This window comes from Otolemur garnettii, unplaced genomic scaffold (genome assembly GCF_000181295.1).
Source record: "Otolemur garnettii isolate 467f Iridium unplaced genomic scaffold, OtoGar3 scaffold00239, whole genome shotgun sequence".
Classification (NCBI taxonomy): domain Eukaryota; kingdom Metazoa; phylum Chordata; class Mammalia; order Primates; family Galagidae; genus Otolemur; species Otolemur garnettii.
In genome coordinates this window covers 89,889-97,163 of record NW_003852634.1, presented here as the reverse complement: position 1 = coordinate 97,163, position 7,275 = coordinate 89,889, and positions in this window count along the sequence as shown.

The window sequence follows — 7,275 nt, the reverse complement described above, 5'->3', positions numbered from 1 at the left end:
AAAAAAAAAAAAATGTATTTTATACTTTTAAGATACTCATTTCCTTGTTGTGGTGGTTTGCTTGTTTCTGCCCACTAGAAGGTCTGCTCTACAAAGCTGAGTTTTCCTGCTGTGGTTTTGAGCATGTGTGTCTGATTGTTCAACAATTTATTCTGGTACTGACTGGCTTGTCATAGGTGCCCCATAAATGTCTGTTGAAGGAATAAATGTATATTGAAGGAATAAATGTATATTGCCAATATCATCTGTTTTTACTTGATGTTTTTTTGATCCAGGGAAGAACGAGAGTAAGATGTTAAAGACCTCCACAAAATTACATTTCTCCCAGTTTCTTCTTATAGGTATATCATCATTGACAAAATCCCAAGACAAAGAGAAGTTTTTCCTAATGCCTATGACAGGCAAAGGGTAAGTAATCCTAAGACATAAACACTGACAGTAAGTAACGTGCCACACAGCTAAACAGGCCCCCAAAGAAAACACATTAAGACACCTGTAAATAATTTTGAACAAATGGATCTTGTTTGAACCTGCCAGCTTCCTTGGATGTGGCCGGCACTTACCTACTGAGCTTTGAGTGCTGCCCACAGTCCTTTTTTTATAGCTTGATTTTCATGGCACGATATGATGACTCTCTATGTCTGCTCACCCTTTATGTGTTCCAACATTTGACAGTAGTCTATGTGCAAATCATATCTTCAACTACTGTATATATTGGTATACTTTTCACCAGTAGCATTCTTGATATACCTGTCTGTGTTTCTAAATTTTTGCTCTAAAAGTCTCCATCTGTTTGAAAATAAAATCACCACGAGGGGTTAGGCCCAGTGGCTCATTCCTGTAATCTTAGCACTCTGGGAGGCCAAGGCAGGTGTGCCTGAGCTCACAGGTTTGGGACCAGCCTGAGCCAGAGTAAGAGTCGGTCTCTAAAAATGGCCAGGCATTATGACGGGCACCTATAGTCCCAGCTACTCAGGAGGCTGAGGCAAAAGAATTGCTTGAGTCCAAGAATTTGAAGTTGCTATGAGCTATGACATCACGGTACTCTACCATGGGTGACATAATGAGGCTCTATCTCAAAAAAAAAATTTTTAAATTTAAATCACCGGGCCAGACATAGTTGCTCACACCTTTAATCCTAGTAATTTGAGAGGTGGAGGCAGGTGGATTGCTTGAACTCAGAAGTTTTAAAGCAGCTTGAAGGATAGCAAGACTTTGTCTCTACTAAAAATAGAAATACTGAGGCAAGAGGATCACTTGAGCCCAATAACTTGAAGTTGCTGTGAGTTGTAATTCCAGGACATTCTAGCCAGGGCACCAGAGTGAGACTCTGTCTTAGAAAATAAAATAAATAGGCTTGGCATCTGTAGCTCAAGTGGCTAAGGTGCCAACCACATACACCAGAGCTGGTGGGTTCAAATCCAGCCTGTGCCTACCAAACAACAATGACAACTACAACTAAAAAATAGCTGGGTATTGTGGTGGATGCCTGTAGTCCCAGCTTCTTGGGAGGCTGAGGCAAGAGAATTGCTTAAGCCCAGGAGTTGGAGGTTGCTGTGAGCTGTGACATCACAGCCCTCTACCCAGGGTGACAGCTTGAGACTCTTTCTCAAATAACAATAATAATAAAATAAATACAATAAAATCACCAAGCCCTGTTGAGACCATTATGTTTGTGATGACAACTACCTTCTATCTTAGCATATCCATATTGTCTTTCAGACAGAGAAGCTGGGAACATGTCTACTGGTGGTCATCCATCTCTTATTTTTCTCTTAGTATGTGAATCCACCAAACTTTCACAGCTCTTTTGCTTCTTGATTATCCATTTTTGACTGTATCTTCCCATTTGTATTATGTCCAGCAGGCTAACACAGAATGGAGAAGTGATATATGAAATATAATAGGGATTAGACTTTTTTTTTGAGACAGTCTCATTTTATCACCCTTGGTAGACTGCTCTCAGCAACCTCAGACTTGAGCTTATGCAATTCTCTTAACTCAGCCTCCCAAGTAGCCGGGACTACAGGTGCCTACTACAAGGCCCAACTATCTTTAGAGACAAGGTCTCAACCTAACTCAGGCTGGTCTTGAACCTGGGAGCTGAGGCAATCCACCCACCTTGATCTCCCAGAGTACTAGGATTACAGGCTTGAGCCACCACTCCCTAGCTAGGATTAGACTTTGAATGGCACTGTGGCATCTCCAAGCCTTCTCCATCCTGAATGATCCTGCCTATTGTACTGATCCCTAGAACCACGTGGAAAATACCCTGGTCAGATCTGGTCAAGTCAAAACATGCCACATTAATCCTTGGAAATCCTAGCATTTGCACATTATAGAATTTCATCGATTTAGCACTCCACTCGGTAGTTTTGGGGCACAAAGATATTGAAAGTAATGAATTATTACCTAGCAGTTCAAGGTCAAGATCCAGGAAGTTTCTCTCTTTTGCTTCCTTTTACTTTAAGAGATGGCCTCAGGCAATGCTGGAGCCCATTTCCTCAATCTTCTCCCATCACTGAGGTCAGGCCTTCATTCTAGATCTTGTTCTTGCATTTAACCATCCATAAGGTCTTGACATCCTCAATTGAGAAAACATGAAAAGAAGGGAACAATTTTCACAAAAAAATGAAAGATTTTCCCTAATTCTGTAACTAAGGTACAGTCGTTCTTAGTTTTCGTTTTTGTTTTTGTTTTTGTTTTGAGACAGAGTCTCATTATGTCACCCTTGGTAGAGTGCCATGACGTCACAGCTCACAGCAACCTCCAACTTTTGGGCTTCAGCATTCTCTTGCTTCAGCCTCCTGAGTAACTGGGACAACAGGTTCCTGCCACAACAGCTGGCTATTTTTGTTGCAGTTATCCCTGCTGTTTTAGCTGGCTGGGGCCAGGTTTTAACCTGCCACCCTCAGTGTATGTGGCTGGCACCCACCCTACCCACTGAGCTATTCATGCCACCTCATTCTTAATTCTTAGTGTAGTTTCAAATAGTCTCTTTTCTGTGGCAATAAGATAATGTTTGCTTTTACCATAAGTTTACGTGGTGTCACCTCCTGCATTCCAGGCATTATTTAGGTATGGGTGGCGAAATGGCCCCACTACCCTCTTTCACCAATCCCATTCTTTATGAAAAATGATGCATAACATAGAAATTAATCAGGCAATTCAGAAAATATTTGCTTTAGGGACTAAAAAGATACTAAGATATGACACCCTAAGGAAGAAATAACCAGGCAGTGTAGCCTACTAACAATATTGGCTGTTTGAGCGAAGTGGTGATTTTTGAAAATAAGATGATATGACTTACTCATGTTTTTCTCCTGGCCCAACTCCCAAAGGATCAAATGTGAATTCAATGAGGATTGAGAGTTAAAACTGAAAGTTGTGGCTCGGCGCCTGTGGCTCAAGCGGCTAAGGCGCCAGCCATATACACCTAAGGTGGCGGGTTCGAATCCCCAGCCTGGGCCTGCCAAACAACAATGATGGCTGCAACCAAAAAATGGCCAGGCGTTGTGACGGGCGCCTGTAGTCCCAGCTACTTGGGAGGCTGAGGCAGAAGACTCGCTTGAGCCCAGGAGTTGGAGGTTGCTGTGAGCGTGATGCCATGGCACTCTACCCAGGGGGATAGCTTGAGGCTCCGTCTCAAAAAAAAAAACTGAAAGTTGTTTTCATAAGAGTGCTGAGTCACTTGGCACCGCCCACACAACTCCATCTCAAGATAAGTCAACAGTGCAAGTGATTGGCCTGTGGTCAAAACAAAGGTACAAAAGAGCCATTATCAGAAAGAGAGTAATTCCTGAGTCCATGGCCATGAATTGTCCTGTAGATGTAGCTGAATCAGAACATAATAAATACCAGGTCAACAAGACAGGTTTATTACTAGTCTCATTCCTACCTTTTTCTGGGTTCTCAAGGACTCCTATTGACCTCTGCAGGAACATAATGGCCCCATATAAAGTGTAATAGCCAATGTAAGGGCCAGACCAGCGCCATTTTGTTGTCTACTACATAAGCTCTATTAAAACAGTAGGGCCTCTCCCTGCTGCCTCCTCCACACCTGCTTGCACAGCCACTGATTGAGACACCCTAGGCAGACAGCTGCCATAATAGGCAATAAGTATCAGTTCCCTTGAACAGCTCCCATAATAGGCAATAGGTATCTACTTCCTTGAAATTCAGGTGTCTCCTTCAACTACCTAATTAGGCTACACCACCTCTAGCCCCAGTTAAGAAATCGCCCACCCCTCACCTGTACCAATCCAAATCCTCCTTTACTGGTTAAATCATCAACCACCAATCAGGAGTGTACCTGTACCCTGACCCTACCCTTTTTGCCTTCTGTACCCCATAAAAACCTTGCACACCCCAGGATCTGGGCTCATCCTAGGCTTGCATGCCAGGAGAGTCCAGGCTTCCTGGGGCCTGAAATAAACTCATCTCGTGCTTTTTACATCGGAGTGTGTCTCGGACTGTCTGTGGGGGTCTTTTGGGAGAATTTTGGGCATAACACCACCAAGGTTATTACCAAGCTCAGACAGTTGCAGGCTTGATGTCATATTTTAGCACAGTCCATATCATCACTCAAGAATGGAATGAAATGACAAAGGAGATCTGAAATATGAATGTGAATAAGGCTTTAGATAGAGGTGTCCAATCTTTCTTTCCTGTTGCACATTGGGAAAGGAAGAGTTATTTGGGGCCACACATTAAATACACAAATACTAAAGAAAGCTGATGAGCAGAAAAAAAAAATCCATGCATGTCAGGGTCCCACCCCAGGGGCAGGGTCTGCTAAGACCTGTGGAACTGGAATGACCAACTGAAGAAATATAAAGTTAGGAATGATGATAAAGAAAGAGATATGAGACACAGAATAGAATTTTCAAAGATTGGAGCTCAAGGGACCACTGCCTGTTTGTGGGTTCTGGTAAGTGGCCCTGAGTTTCTGTTCAGCTTTTATTCAAATCTCCTTGCCCAGTTGGTAAGCTGAGGGAGGGAATGAAGACACTAGCAATTTCTCTGAGTGAATATATCAGCTCCTATTGTTATTATTATTAACTTTAAGGATTTGAGTAGGTTTGAGGAATCTGAAACTTGAGTCTTGTTGAGGGGAAGCTTCCTGTCTGGAGTCACACACACACAGATTCCTAGGGAGGTTTTAAACTCCACTAATTCACTATGGAGTAAAACGCCACTGGTGTTAATCTCTGAGGAATCAGTGGGAGAGAGGCATTTTCCTCATTACCACCACAGAAGATTTTCCTCTGCAATAAGGGAAGTAAGCCCTTCTGCCCATATCTCAAGGCTCAAGTTGTTCCCCTGGTCTCTGCCCCAGCCAAATGCAAATCTCCATAATGGGTATCTGCTTTATCTGTTTAATGGGTGGGAAATGACCTAGAAGATGTATCTTTCCTAGGTCTTGCCATAATCCCTTTTATGGCCATTATTTTCCTCAGAGTGTTCAAAGACTCAGCAGGGACATTTGTGTAAGCTGTATCCCCAATAGGCCAGAGTTTCAGGAAAGGCTAGAAACTTGCTCAGATAAGAAAATTATCAATGGCTAGCTTAAATTTAAATTAGCTGACTTTTCTTTGTTCTGACTCCTTCAGCTTTTTAATTTGCTTTTTTTCTGGGCGTGCCCTCCCCTGCCAAGAATGGGGTCTTCTGTCCCCATTGTGTCTGCACATGCATATTTTTCATGGTATCTGACACCACAGATCAACAAAACAGTGCTCAAGTAATCTGCATATGGCCATGGCCACAGGTTGGACACACCTGCTTCAGAAGTTTCTATGAAAGAATTGATTCAAGTTTTAAATGGTGGAATTGTTCTGATTAGTTAGAAAACCAAAAAGCATACCTGAAGCAGAAACTTTTCTTCATTTCTACCTGAGAAAGTTGAAATGTGGAGCTTAAATTTCCAAGTGTTAATAACATTAAAATCTGTTTTATGTTTCTATGAAAAAAATCCTGTGATTTGAAGAAAGAAAAACAGGAAAGAAGAAAGAAGTAGAGTGGAGAGAGTAAATAAAATGAAAAAAGGTAGGAAAATAGGGAGAGAAGAGTGACTGTAGAGAAACAAGCCATAGGTTTAGTTCATTTTTCTTCTTAAAATCTGCCTGCCTGCTTCTAAAACCCAGTCTTGTCTGTAAAATTCTGTTATTGCACTTTTTGGGTGAGGCTTTCAGAACTTCACTTGGGGAAAGCCTGTGATGCACTGCAACAATACAGGCATGACTGAGGTCTGTGCCCATCCAGTGTGACAGCCTGGAGTCACCATTATACCAAGGAGTTGCAGCTGGACCCATAAGTACCAGATTTTAACATTGGTAAAGGTGACCAGATTTTAACATTGGTAAAGCGAGACACCATTGATGGAGGGGGAGTGGGGGGGTTCTTAATTAAAAACTTGGTCTATATGGAGCAACAAAATGTTTCATAAAACGCAAAAATAGTATTGTAATATATATTTTTTAATTTCAACATAAGTACAATTTACAAATATAATAGATTTTTAATAATTATAGTATTTTATTCTTTGGCATATTTCTCATCGATTCTAACAACTGATCAACTATGTGAACTTTGATAAGCAGTTCTCGATAATCAGGTCTCAACAATTATTTGTTATTATTAAAGTTTAACATTATAAGATTAACAGAAATAATATAAAACTCATATCCTGGCGAAATAGCCACATGGTAGCCGAAAACCGTATATTCCCTTCCCATTCTCATGCCTTTCCCTAGCTTGTCATGCATTCTTTCCAAAAATCGGGACTTTTTTTTAAAACGCTGCAGGACGTGGGACAAATTGTTAAAAATTGGGGCTGTCTCGCCAAAAGTGGGACGTCTGGTCACCTTAACCAAGGCTAAAATATATAGGCCCTTGCACAGCCCAGTCCTCTCCCTTAGCAAATGTAGAACAAAAAAAGCATCTCAGAATTTCAGTCTGAGCTACCTCTGGAAAGTCCGTGGCATTCTGAATGATCTAAAACTTACTGAGCATGTGCTATGTTCCAGGCCCTATGCTAAAAGCTCAAGTGTTTACTTACATGTTTCTATCATTAAAATAACCAAGAAAGCAAAGTGTGACAACAGTCTTAACTTTCTTTTTTATTATTATTATTATTTTTTTGTTTGTTTTTAAGACAGAGCCTCAAGCTGTCCCCCTTGGGTAAAGTGCTATGGCTTCACTGCTCACAGCAACCTCCAACTCCTGGGCTCAAGCGAGTCACCTGCCTCAGCCTCCCAAGTAGCTGGGACCACAGGC